Source organism: Tachysurus vachellii, chromosome 14 (assembly GCF_030014155.1).
Source record: "Tachysurus vachellii isolate PV-2020 chromosome 14, HZAU_Pvac_v1, whole genome shotgun sequence".
Lineage (NCBI taxonomy): Eukaryota > Metazoa > Chordata > Actinopteri > Siluriformes > Bagridae > Tachysurus > Tachysurus vachellii.
Genome location: NC_083473.1, coordinates 22,344,994 through 22,359,942, shown reverse-complemented (window position 1 = coordinate 22,359,942; position 14,949 = coordinate 22,344,994). Strand labels below are relative to the sequence as shown.

General features: G+C 42.4%; 1 protein-coding gene across 1 annotated transcript in view; it reads right to left on the bottom strand.

The window, feature by feature from the left end:
• The window catches only part of znf609a (zinc finger protein 609a), a 110,555-nt gene extending 96,168 nt beyond the window's left edge, over positions 1-14,387 (bottom strand). Inside the window, exon 1 of the mRNA XM_060886337.1 lies at positions 13,771-14,387. The gene's annotated coding sequence lies outside the window, so the exon portion shown is untranslated. The remainder of the gene's footprint in view (positions 1-13,770) is intronic.
• Positions 14,388-14,949: the final 562 nt, after the last annotated feature.

Here is a 14,949-nt window from a genome sequence, read left to right as displayed (position 1 = left end):
CCTCAAGGTTTATTCCCAGCAAAAGCAGGGAGGAAACAAACCCAGCCACTGAACTGGTAGAGCGAAAGCTGAGAAGTTTCCCAAGACGAAACGTGGTTTGTTTCTTCTGAGTAAAGCTATTCAAATGGCAGCGGATGGAACATTATATGACTTCAAAAAAAATCTGGAGCTCCCACTCACTGCATTCTCAGGCGTCACCGGAATTTAAGCTCAAGACCCTCGATAATGAGGTGAAATGAGACTCTTCTTATACAGGTGTGTGTTTGTGTAGAACAGACCGAGCCGTTCTCACCATGATGCCATCACAATGGCTACCAAGATGGATCCTTGGATGTTTTGAAGAAAGCATGTGGCATAGCTATAAGATTAACAAAAAATAGTGTTGACAGTCAGACAGTCATGCAGACAGACAGACAGACAGACAAAGGCAGGCACCTGGATGGGTAAATAAATAGATAGACAGACAAATAGACAGACAGGCAGGCAGGCAGACAGACAGAGACAGACAGACAGACAAAGGCAGGCAGATGGATGGGTACTGTAAATAAATAGATAGACATACAAATAGACAGATAGACAGGCAGACAGTTAGGCAGGCAGACAGACAGACAAATAGATAGATAGACAGACAGACAGACAGACAAACAGAGAGACAGACAGACAGACAAAGGCAGGCAGATGGATGGGTAAATAAATAGATAGACATACAAATAGACAGACAGACAGACAGACAGACAGACAGACAGAGAGACAGAGAGACAGACATTCAGGCAGGCAGGCAGGCAGGCAGGCAGACAGACAGACAGACAGACAGACAGACAGACAGACAGATAGATAGATAGATAGATAGATAGATAGATAGATAGACAGACAGACAGACAGACAGACAGACAGACAGACAGACAGGCAGATGGATGGGTAGATAAATAGGTAGACATACAAAATACAGACAGACAAACATTTAGACAGACTGAGAGGGATGGACAGACAGGCATATAAACAGACAGACAAATCAATAAATAGGTAGACAGACATTCAGGCAGACAGACAGACAGACCGGCAGACAAATCTATAAATAAGTAGATAGACATTCAGGCAGACAGACAGGGACAGACGTTCAGGCAGACAGACAGACAGATCGATAGACAGACATCAAAACAAACAGCGTTTTGATTTACATGCTGTTTGTCAGTACAACATTAGTTCAAAAAGAATTGCCACGTATTTGTGGACAACTAAAATGATTGTTAGTCTCTTATATATCAGTTGTTCCCCAGTACCTATAAAGGCAGGGCTTTCTCTGCTAGATGAAAAGTGCATACCTGGATATCAGCCACCCAAAAGTGCCACACTTACGCTCAGCTCTTTTGTCTTTGTACGGCACTTTTAAAAAAAAAAAGCAGCTTCACAGGAATAAAACATTTCAGAAATTTGTCAATAAAAACTTCTCTCTAGGGAGCAAGCCAGAGGCGACAGCGGTGAGGAAAAACTCCCAGAGAAGAAACCTCGAGAGGAACCAGATTCAGAAGTGACACCAGAGAGTGCGATCATAAATCATCTGCTTTCTTTTACTGTACACTGTATAAACAAGGGGGGGGGGGGGGGATTCCCGCCTCCGCCTTGTGTGTGTGGAGTTTGCATGTTCTCCCCGTGCCTCGGGGGTTTCCTCCGGGTACTCCGGTTTCCTCCCCCGGTCCAAAGACATGCATGGTAGGTTAATTGTCCGTAGTGTGTGATTGTGTGAGTGAACGAGAGTGTGTGTGTGTGTGCCCTGCGATCAGTTGGCACTCCGTCCAGGGTGTATCCTGCCTTGATGCCCAATGACGCCTGAGATTGGCACAGGCTCCCCGTGACCCGAGGTAGTTCGGATAAGCGGTAGAAAATGAGTGAGTGAGTGAGAGAGTATAAACAAGCGCAATTGTCGTAACCATTGGGATAGATACAGAAATTCTAGCAATGTGTTCAACTGGACAGAACTGATGTGTCTAGCCAGACACAAGGAAAGTGTCTTTCACTGTAGAAAATCTTTAAAGGTGGGGTCTCCGTTGTTTGAAAGCCAATGATGACATTTAAAATCATCAAAACAAACAAATGGGTCAAACAAACAAACAACCCTAACCCAAATGGGTCCCACCCCTGTTTTGATAGCTCCGCCCCACACATACATACGTAACCCAGGCAACTATTATGGCGGAACCTTCTGCTAATATCACACATGCGCACTGAACACTCTCTCCGCCCACATTGACAAGACACGCCCCTTTCTGCTTATTGGCTACACGTTAGTTTTGTTTTTTGTTTTGTTTGGCAGCCCAACTCGGTTTTCTGAAGCATTTCTCAAACAACGGAGACCCCACCTTTAATATGTAAAATTTAAACGAGAAAAAAATTATTTTTGTAGGACTTGAGTAAAACGTATCTGCTTTACGGAGTCACAGGATATTACAGAGATTCGGTTTCCGAGCAGGATGATTTCTCTCAAAACTGTTAAATATATATTCCAGGCACATAGAAGTGAAGAACTGGGCCACATCTCTCTAATTTAAGGGCTACCAATCTGCAAATAATGAATCTGTTTTATCCCAAGTGCTTTTGCTTGACCTGGGTCACGACACTGATTCTGTTTAAAATAATACTTCCAGCTTTTTCATTAAGGTGACAAGCCTTGAACTCGGCGACAGCACGAGGAAACCCATCAATGACCAACAAGATAAAGACGCCTGGGTTTTACTGATGGCCTCCCGCTAGGCGTTGTTTAAATTGCACTGCCCTTGCCTCACCATGACCCACTTGTGAGGAAATATGTAATTGTCTATCCCGTTGGGAATTTGCCAGAGGAAGAGAAAGCCTGTCCGCATGAATAAGCGACTGAAGCTGAAACATCAGTCAAGATTCGCGCTACTGAGAAAAGGCTATCGATTCCACAATGTCAATGTAAGGGCAGGGACGAATACGTACGAATAAGACTTACTGAAGCTAAACCCGACACTGGTGAATAAAAGTGCATTAACATAAAAAAACGAAAACAAAAAAAAGCCACGGCTTACGATTCACGGCATGTCAGGGAACGAGAACGACTGTATCATTTATTTACATACAGCATGTGAGCGTCTCGGTGGCGGCGGCGGCAGGCCGGGATCCGGACAGGTTTGGGCATCTCTGGAAAATTGTCCGTAGTGTGTGAGTGCGTGAGTGAATGAGAGTGTGTGTGTGCCCTGCGATGGGTTGGCACGCCGTCCAGGGTGTATCCTGCCTTGATGCCCGATGACGCCTGAGATAGGCACAGGCTCCCCGTGACCCGAGGTAGTTCGGATAAACGGTAGAAAATGAATGAATGAATGAAAGTAAAAAATCTCCATGGCAACAAAAACAATAATATTATAGGTCTGGAGAGGTTACATGCATCTGTCTGATATCTCTTTATTCAAAAAGAAGTGCGGTCAGTCAGATTTCAGAAATTCTAAACAAAAATAAACAAAAGCTGATTTTCTTTATATATATTTATTTTATTTTACTAGCTTGAATGATGTAGAGCAACCAGTTACATTATGGAATCTCATGAGGATGTTGGTGCTGATGGGAAACACAGTCTAAATTACGGTATTAAAGTAGGCGATTAAATCGCGAACGACGCAGCGGAAACGTAGCGGTGTCGTGGGTTCTCAGCTCAGGGGTTTGGAAAATAATTCATCATGTTAATCATATATTGTTTTGTTAGGTAATAAAACGTGAAGGTTTTCTTCATATCCATCAGCAGCGGAGAAGAGCACCACCGATCCGGAGCCTGGGACATAAAGGTGACGTTGACATGGTCAGGAATAAATGGTCAGGAATAGATTTAGACATTAGAATTTCTCTCCAGACCAGAGGAGCATCATAAGAAGAATTATTAGGTTCAGTTTCATGTGGGAATTATTTTCTCTTCCACTTTGCCTCAACTGGCTCTTCTCTATACCACATTCTTAAGGGTGGAACGAGGAAGAAAAAACACACCACCACACTGATGAGTGATTTGTGTCGCTACACTAACACCTGATCTCCAGTGCAATCCTAAATTTGACATAAGACTGAAATTTAGCCTTAATATATTTTGGGCGTCTGCGTGGCCTTTAATCCGTCCTCAACATGACGGGAATCGGTCTACGGAGATTTCTCCTGGACAACTTTGAGAATATTGTTTTAAAATACTTGCTAACCGTTTTTTATAGTTAGCAATGCTAGCTGGACTCATTAGTCTCAGCCTCAAAGGTCACATCCACGAACAGTCAGTTTGAACGTTTGGCACTAAAAATTAGAAACACTTGGAAACAGGAATCGCGAAGTCGTCATCCGATTGGTTGGATTCTACAGGATTTTTGGGGGACGTGTGCGCCGCGTTTTTTTAACGGTTTGCCTGAAAACAAAGCCGTCGTAATGTTAGAATTCCCCCAGGAAAGAAGGAAGACGTCTTGATTACAAGTGCGACAACGATCACTTATGAGGCTAAACGCTGGATTTTCCAAATGAGGTGAAGTTCACCGTATAGACTCTTTAATTTGTTTGAATTTCTTTAAACATAAAACTTAAGACGGTGGCAATCCTTTCTGTTTTTGTAGTGACATCGAGGTACATGTCAGTCAGACATAGGGCTGGGCGATATGGCTGAAAACTGTATCACGATATCAGTGTTTCATATCGGTCGATATCGATAATTATTGATATTTTTTATGACCCATTTAAAATAAGGACCAGGAGAAAAATATATTACACCTAAAAAATTTTATTTTAAACTTATAATATCCAAAAAACTGCCATACTGGTGAGCTGACTTTTCCTCTTTACAATTTCCTCGCTCGCTGCGGCTCATTTTCTGCTTATCGGTCGCCGGTTACTGAAGAGGAATCCAGCAGACCAGCACGAGACAACGATATGGCGCAACCAAACGTGCTACTGTTACGCGATTGGCTGTTAGCGTGTCACTCCCTACGTTGCTAGGTTACCGGAGAGCGAGTGCCTTTGTTAATAATGCAACCAAACTTGTTTTCTTCCGACGGATAAAAAATATCGAACATTTTATCGAACACGTTTTTTTATTGATATCAATCACGTGTCTATCACGATACATATCATTATCGTTTTATCGCCCAGCCCTAGTCAGACACCAACTCTTCGTCCGATAAAAAGCTGCCGGAGTCCAGACCTTCGGCGGTCCTTGTGAATATCTGGCTAGACGAGACTAGATAACATAGACTAAAGCATCCAAACAAGTAGGTGAATTACTGTGGAGAAGATAACTTTAGCTAGCTAAAGTCCTTGTAGTCTAAGATCTGGCTGCGAGTTCCGTCCTGGCGTTGCAGGTAAAAAAATTAAATAAACGTATCTTTCCTCAGACATTACCCAATAGAATTAAATAAATAAACAGCCCAAGACTTCGGCCGCAAGACTTCGGCCGCAAGACTTCGGCCGCAAGACTTCGGCCGCAAGACTTCGGCCGCAAGACTTCGGCCGCAAGACTTCGGCCGCAAGACTTCAGGCGTCCTGTGGCTCAGGAGTTATGAGAATGTTTCTCAGAAATGTTTTTCTGTACCCAAGCCAAAAGCCTTTACGTATGATGGCAGGCTGTTTTAATGTCGCTATAGTGACTATTGGCGATTTTGTCAAGGTGCGCTGTAGAGGTCAACAGACGTAGAAGACTTCACGCTTGGTTAATGTCACGTGGAAGACAAACTTCTTTTCTGTCTGCAAGCGTTCCATTCCGACGTTAAACTTTCCAACATAACGAGGACATCCTTCGGTCCGTTTTAATCCTCCTTCTTCTTCTCCTGCTGCTTTTCCTGAATGTATAAATATTGGAATGATTGTTATTCCCTCTCAGGAGAACACGCAGAACGAGCAGAAGATCTCCGAAGAACCAGAGAAGAATCCTCACCCAGTAATGTAAGAGCTTTAGAAACTCCAGCACCTTAAAACGCATATTATATATTACATATACACATAAATACTGTGTACACACGCAAAATTATTGCTAAATTATTACACACGAGGGCTAAAAAAAGTGAGAGGGAATTAACGCTAATCCGTTTTCTCACAAAGGTTATTACACGAGCCGACAGCACGACATTATTCATTTCCGCATAACTTGTAAAAAAAAAAAAAAAACCCAGCAAAAGGAAATAATCTCTCTTACCCAACCATTAGACGCCGAAAGACAAACACCCCGGACGTGTCGACACTTTTACTCAGGTAACGAGCCACAGCATCGTTAAAACGCTAACTCTACTTAGCGTTTATTAAATTAGCATTAAAAAAAATTTAATAAATAAATAAATAAATAAGACAGATAAAGGGTTAGTCTTTATTAGTTTACAATGTCGTGTGTCATCTGTCAGGTTTCTTTTTTACACACCAGGTAACCCATTCAGGTAAAAACTAATCTTGGTTCAAAAATCTTAAAGGAATAAACTACTGTAACGTCAATATTTATACTATAAAATGAGAGTCTGAGAGGATTATACTCGCTTTATTCGTATCATATATCATATCATCGCACTGCTTCCAACACTAATGCTGGATCCGTGGTGCTTTGAAAGCGCTCATGCTGTTTGTACGCCGCGTTCGGGTCATGTCTTACGATTTAACGCCACCAGGAAGCGAAGGAACACACCTGATGTGCATTTGTTCTTCATTTTCTAGAAGTAGTGATAAAAAAATTCTATTTCTATTCTACTTCTCTGGAGGTAAAGGTGCGGTGCACGATGTTTGAAAGCCAATGTTGACATTTGAAATCACCAAAACAAACACGCCCCTAACCAAAATGGGTGTCACCCCTGTTTTGATAGCTCCGCCCCCACACATACATACGTAACCCAGGCAACTATTATGGCGGAACCTGCTGGGGCGGCTGGCCGAGGGGATATTTTTATCAGTAAATGAACACAATGAGTAATACTATGGTAATACAAGTGTGTTTTTGTAGTACTGTGTGTTGTAGCGTGAAAGGTTTAGCTCCGTTTCACGCCGAAGACGACGTTCGACACCTAGAACCCGAGATAGAGGTAATGGCAGGTATCCGCCATGTCAGTGTTTCAATCGCTTTCTGCTAATGTCACACATGCGCACTGAACACTCTCTCCGCCGCATATTGAAAAGACACGCCCCTTTATGCTAATGTCAGACGTGCACTGAACGCTTTCTCCGCCGCATATTGACAAGACACGCCCCTTTCTGCTCATTGGCTACACGTGTGTTTTGTTAATCGACCCAGATCGGTTTTCTGAAGCGTTTCTTAAACATCGTGCATCGCACCTTTAATTCAAAGAAAGAGCACCTCCTTGGCGTCGTAATTACGACTTCCCAACTCGTAAAACACAAACTTCCCAGGCTGATGTGAACACAGAGACCGAGGTTCGGACTACAATATTTACAGCAGTGCTTCGAAATGAAACTACAGGATTTTCAAAAACTTCTCAGCCACAAGACATGTCTGTGTTAATCATTAATAAATATACAGCCACCTTGAAGTGGAGAGCAGTGAAGAACTTCTCAGTAAAACAGCCTGGATTCTCCATTCACGCAAAAAAAAAAAAATGAAGCTAAATTGAAAACTTTGAGAACGAAGTTGTTATAAATCTCCAGAAATGTCGATATCTCTGGAAAGGTGGATTCGAAACGTTATTCTTATGAGATCCTGTGTGGTTATATATAAGGTTACATCTACGCCTGAAGCGACACTTTAATAAGCGAAGCATTAGCGGATATATATATATATATATATATATATATATATATATATATATATATATATATATATATATATATATATATATATATATACGTAGTCCTACATAAACCGCTTGGTCACAGCTTTCCAAGCCACGTGATTTAGTTGCACGTGAACGTCAACGCTTTAACTGCGACCTTTTGCTTAAACGAACCGGTTGCTCGTGTCAAAAAAATCTTCTGCATATCAACCCGCGTTTAACCGCGCAGCTAAATTGTTTTCCGCTTGTCTGTCTTTTGTTCTGTCCCACCCCGAAGTCTTGAGATAAAACCTGATTACTTGTCTCAACAGCTCAGATTTCTTCCTCTTGTCTCGCCGACGTCTACGCGAGTCAAAACACGGGAACGTCGACAAGGTGCATTGCGACGAACGTATCAAGATTAGTCGGCGGGGACAAAGAAAAAAACGAGCGTCGTATCAAAAAACGCACGCTTGTAAAGCTACTCCGTATGACCACACCTTTAACGAAAGCTTAACACTACGTTAAACAGGAGGCATACGAGGAGGGAAAAAAAAATATATATTACTGCCCTTTTTACTACGCCTTCTAACCGTGTATAAAACGTCCTTTATTGCTCAAAAAGTACTCATACATGTTTAGCAGCGATGACTGAAACCAAATGTTTCCAGTGATTATAGACTTCTCACTGGCAGGAATTTTGGGGCTTATTTCTCCATACAGAAAAGCGCCAAAAGGTTTCCAAACTGTTTATTTCAAGATTTAAAGGTTTACCACAGGAGCTCAAAAGCGTCCAGCGTCCAATAAACCGTTCGGGTTGATTTTTTTTTTTTTCTTTCACAAAACTACGTCTCTTCTCTCTGTTCGACAATGACGTCTTTATGATTCTGAAAGCGTTTAAAAGCACAGAATGACCGGTCAAAAAAAAAAAAAAAAAAAAAAAAGGTGGCAAACTGAGGAAAAAAAAAAACACCTCAGATAGATACAGCGTGAGCGCGAGCGCGAGAGCGAGAACTACTTCACGGTCTGCATAGAGGGTATTTGTTTGTTTCAAAAACAAAAACACAAAAAAAAAACCCAGACATTACAACTCCTGTGCACTAAAAAAGACCTCTCAACAGTGTCAAAACTTAGCGTTTTTGCAGTAGAGCCAGTGAGTGAGTCTTGAAAGAGGAGTGCAGTCTTCCGCCCTCCTTCCTCCGCTGCACCAAAATCCACTTGGGTGCCAGCCAGATAGCAGCAGGATAACAAAATGTCAGTGTGAGCGCCAGTGACTTAGCAGACCTTATCCTCACATCACCTTGCTGCACTCAACAGCAGAACAGAAATCTGCACCAAGCAATTTATCTTCTGGAAGCTTCGCTGGCTAAAATACGAGCCGTAATGCCGCCGCGTGCCAAAACGAGTTAATTGACCCATCAAAGCGAGGAAGCGACTGCTGCGAATGTTTTGTGCTTCGAAATGCTTTAATACACGAGAGGCGCTTTCTCAAAGCAGTGTGGGAACGCTTTCGAAAGCCAGGCTGTTTATTTTACACGTTTTATTTTTTCGTTAGTTATAGACGAAAGAATACATAAATCACGAATAAAGGGTCCTCAGGAAGTATTAGCGCCCTTCGTAAAATCGCTCGTACACGCAAAAAAAATAATCGCTGCATAAAGTGAACGTTAGATACGATATAAGAACATTAGAACGGAATTAATATTTAGAACAACTTTAAATCATAATAGTATCTCATCGTATTGTATCTTAACCACAAAGATGAATGTGTGGTCAAAAGTATGTGGACACCCGACCGTCACGTCCATGCGGTTCGTCCCCAAACTGCACAGAGAAAATTTCCCAAACGCGTCATGTTCCAGCATGACAATGTTCCTGTGCACAAAGCACAGAGCTCCATGAAGACGTAGTGCATCAAGGACAGAGTGGACGAACTGGAGTGTCCTGCACAGAGCCCTGACTCACTGAACACCTTTAGGATGAACATCAGCGTCTGATATCAATAATGCTCTTGTATCTGAATGTGAATTTGATTGCTAGGCGGTAACCCTGCGGCATTAGCAGTCAGTTTCTGTACAGGCTTGGTCTGTCTGAGGAGATCCTAATATCGGCATGCTCTCATTTTCCGCGCACTTAGTGAAGCACATGACGATATCCATCAATGCTCGTTGGTAAGAGGACAGTGCGCTGGAATAAATGAAGGTTCCTTATAAAAGAGGAACATGCACCGATCTACCTCAGTGGCGTATTCAACAAAATAGTTGCTTTTGATAGTTCACACTTATCGAGCGCGTGATCGTGGCCGTTGTCCTCGCCGACTGTCTAGATCAATCGACGGCTTTAATGCCATACGGTAATATTATGTTACGCCTCTGTGTGAGCGCAGCGAGTTCATATGTTTTATTTTAATATCACCGCTATGCTAACGACACCCAAATCATGCTCTCCTTTCCTCCCTCGGACGCCCGTGTCTCTGCCAGGACCTCGGAACGTCTGTTCGACATCTCGACACGGACGGCGTCTCGTCAGAAGAAACTAAACACCGGCAAGAATCTTCTAGAGGTGCGAATCTTTAGAGATGTCAAGATCTTGTGATCTCTGTGGAGAATTTACGGCTCACGCTTTCTGACGATACCATGGAGGCCACTCAGGAGGCTCGTTCTGTCCCTCGTCATCTCAGGGTCGGGCTACGGCAACTTGCTCCTTGGAGGGATTCCTCTATGCACCATCCATCTTTGCGTCTAGTCTTAATCTCCACACGTTCTCCCGGTTCATTCCACTGATGAGGTAGTTCTTGCCGCAAGCTTTCGTGGAGTTGCCCAGCTCAGGTTTAAAACACAAAAGCTTGCCTATAAATCTAAAAACTGACCTTCTGAAGGCACTTTTCAAACATCGCTCCGCACCACGTTGCCTCGGAGCCTCCGAGACATCTCGGCTGTAATTTAAAAACAGATCTTATCCACTTTATGCTGCTGTACCAGCTCCTCGCTAACAGGGTTTCCGCTTGATAGCGTTATTAGACCCTGGCCTATTTTATTTGGCATAATAATACATGTGAAAGAAGCTACGAAGCACTTCTGAAAATCACCCTGGCAATTACTCTAAACTCAGGACTCTCTGTACTGCCTCTGCAAAAAGCATACACACGAAAGGAGAATTCGTTTTCTGAAGTTGTTGAGTAATCGACTAACAAACTATTATCGTATAATTGCTTTAATCAGTCAAACATTACTGTGAAATGAAGACAGAAAGCACAACAAGGAAGCTCCGTATGACCATGTCAGCCAGGGTAATTCACTAATATCACAAAATACGAGATCACACGCTTGTTAATGTACTATTACATACCGCACTTGGATGAAGATGCACTATATATTTCCTAAACCCTTGGCTCTTTAGCCTCATGACAATTTTTTCTTTAAACCACTTAGTATGAATGACTCTCGTCAGAGCCCGAGGTGGACGTGTAATTCACGATTATCACACAGAGACACTTCCCTGTCAGGAAGCTGTGTAGATAAATAACCTAATATTACTAATAAATAAATAAATAAATAAACAAGCTACATCTACTATTCAAGCTGCACAGTTACAGTTTCCAGATATTGCATTTCACCCAACATTATTAACTCGCATATCAATAAAAGTGTACTTATGAGGCACAGTAGAAATTGTGTCCCTGACCTAATGGATGCAATTTGCTTATTAGATTCTGCAGTAAATTAAAAAAAACTCGGAACATTAATTTCCTGAACCGTTATAAGGTTGACTTTTACGCTGAGGATCTGAAAAAAGACCTGAATGCTGGATTGATGCTTAGGACACGAATTGTAAGCAAATTTAAACCAGTCAGGATTCAACATAGAAATGATATGTTTCTGTTGTGTTCTGGATCAACAGATAGATCTAGAACAAATAGAGAAAATGAGGTTCTTCATTGGTGCAACATTTAAAAGGGGGGGGGGTTTCACCCTTTTATAAGTGGATTACGAGACTGAAAACCTGGCAACGCCACAGCCGCCAGTGGCAGAGAGTCTAACAGAGCAAAAACACTGAGCGTATCCCGAGAACACTGAAATACACCACGGATGAGATGCCAGTCCTACATTGCAGAAGACCATGTATACAGATTTACACCTAGGGGCAATTAAGACCAGCAATTCCACCTAATGTTATGTGTTTAGGAGCAAACTGGAAGCCCAAGAGGAAAGAACAAACACCGAAACCGCCAGATATACAGAGAAAACAATGCAAATATTAACACAGTACTCTGACCGAATAATAATACACATTTCTAACTAATTGCGCTGCAACACCGGCGACAGCCGCTCGTTAAAGCAAAGAGCTTTTAAATCAGCTCTCTGGCATCTTTAACATCGTTAACGGGAAGTCTTTCGTATTAATTAAGGCTGTGGAACCTCTGAAATTGTTTTTAAAGATACCGCAGTTTGTGGAGCATGAAGTGATGATGTGATGAAGAATCCTGGATCTACAACACATGGGAGCGTCAAGTCAATAAACGTTCTGATTTAGTCTGAGAGAGAGAGACACAGAGAGAGAGAGAGAGAAAGAGACAGAGAGATACAGAGAGAGAAAGAAAGAAAGAAAGAAAGAAAGAAAGAAAGAAAGAAAGAAAGAAAGAGATAGACAGAGAGAGAAAGAGACAGAGAGATACAGAGAGAAAGAAAGAAAGAAAGAAAGAGAGAGAGAGAGAGAGACAGACAGAGAGAGAGACAGAGAGATACAGAGATACAGAGAGAAAGAAAGAAAGAAAGAAAGAAAGAAAGAAAGAAAGAAAGAAAGAAAGAGAGAGAGACAGAGAGACAGAGAAAGAGACAGAGAGATACAGAGAGAAAGAAAGAAAGAAAGAGAGAGAGAGAGAGAGAGAGAGAGAGAGAGAGAGAGAGAGAGATACAGAAAGAAAGAAAGAAAGAAAGAAAGAAAGAAAGAAAGAAAGAAAGAGACAGACAGACAGACAGAGAGATTGAGATACAGAGAGAGTGAGATACAGAGAGAGAAAGAGAGAGAGAGAGAAAGAGAGAGAGAGGAGGGAAAAAAAATCAATGTATTGGACGAAGCATTTACATTTACATTGAGCAGACACCCTTATCCAGAGTGACTTATTATAGCAAATGAGCAAAATTGAGGGTTAAGGGCCTTGCTCAGGGGCCCAGCAGTGGAAAATAGGGGGGGGAAAACGGTGGGATTCGAACCCATGACCTTCTAACCCACAGTCGAACGCCTTAACCACTGAGCTACTATATCACACCATTTAACCAGCTATTACTGCTTGTTTAGACGCAGACAATTCTCCCTGAGGTGCTTTATAAGAGACGAGGCTTTGCTCTGTGGCCCTTGTTAACTCTCCTGACTCTATAGAGCACATTAGTTAGCTGCCTAAAGCTCAGTGAACAGGAGCAGCTTTAAGTGACTGGGGTCAATTCAACAAAAAAACTAAAAGTTGTGTTTGTGCTTTTAGGGTTTCGTGTGAATCCGAAGGGAAAAGACGACTTTCAGTGCATAATAATAATAGTTTGATGACTAGACGTGCAGTTATAGAGCAGGAGCTCCTGCTTAGCAAAGCTAGCTGGCTAACGCAAGTCCTACAGCAAGGGTTAGCTAAAGTGTTATTATATAAAGTGTGGTGTCTCTCTCTCTCTCTCTCTCTCTCTCTCTCTCTGCAGACAGATAACCAGATAAACCACAAACACACACATGCAGCGACATTAAACACGTCCGACAAAACAAATAGCATTCGGACAGCACAAGAAGTCAGAACTACTGCGCATGCGCACAAACAGAGCTGTTTATTTATTTATTTGTTTGTTTATTTATTAATTAATTTTTAAAAAAAAAAAAAAATGGGGGGGGGGGGTAAATTTAAAAAAACTTACAAGTTTCCTTCCCAGGAACAGAAAGAAATGAAGCCGCTGTAAGAAGTGTGTTGTTGAGGACAGCTAAGCTGCTACAGAGCTAATCTGTGTTAGCACGTTAGCCGACTGCAGCTAGGCACAAACACCCGCACGAGACGTTATTAAACATTGCTGCTTACCCCAGTGACGTGTCCTGGGTCACACCGGTGCTCACGTGCACTCCATAGATCCCGAATGGCAGCGACAACACGGGGGGAACCGAGCCGGGGATGGCTGGGATACACGCGCACACGCACACACACACACACACACGAAATCAGTGTGCTCCACACACACACAAACACACTATCAATGTGCTCCACACATGCACATGCATACACACACTCTCTCTCTCTCTCACACACACACACACACACACTCGCTCTCTCTCAATCACTCACACACACTCGCTCTCTCTCAATCACTCACACACACTCACACACAAACACTCACATACACACTAACACACACACACACACACACACTCAGCGGATCGCGGACATGACGCTCCCAGTCCCCGCTGTTAGAGCAGCGCAGCGCCGCCCGGATGTTTCACTTCATTCCTCCGAGTCCTGAGTCCCAAAAACCTGCAGCTTCTCCCGTCCTTACTGTTCGAAGCCGATATATTCCGCCGATCGGTAGTTTTTCATGTCGCTCCTCTAAGTGTGGTGTTTAACGATGGGGGTTTTTACAGACACGCAAAGCGAAGCGCAAAGCCGACTACAGATTGTTATAATAATGTCACCAGCAAGGAGCTGCTACAAAACCCGGACTGAACCTCCTCCTCTCGGACTGAACTCTCTCTCTCTCTGTGTGTGTGAGAGAGTCTCTCTCTCTCTCTTTCTCTCTCTCTTTCTCTCTCTCTCACACACACACACACTCAGATTCAAGTAGTTTTATTAGCACAGTTAAAAGGCTTTATATTGCAAAGAGCTGGTAACATTAAATTACAGACATACACAGTTACACACAATTCGTAAAAAAAAAATCGACAAAATAATAATAGCAATAAGAGAAAAGTGTGTGTGTGTGTGTGTGTGTGTGTGTGTTACCCAGCAAAGGTTGGAATAACCAACTGTCCACAAGTAGTAGTGTTGTCGGTGTGTGTGTGTGTGTGTGGAGGGGGGTGTCAGGGTGTTTTAGTGTTTTTTTTTTTTAGTTTATCGTGGTTTATTTTTATAATTACATTTTTTTTTATTTAGTGGACATAAATATTTGAGACATGTGAAGCTTTGGCTATGTTGTAAATACAGCATTCTTTATTTACATTAATAATTCTGTCAGTGGAAGACCTTACAAGGGTAGTAAGACCTTAGTGT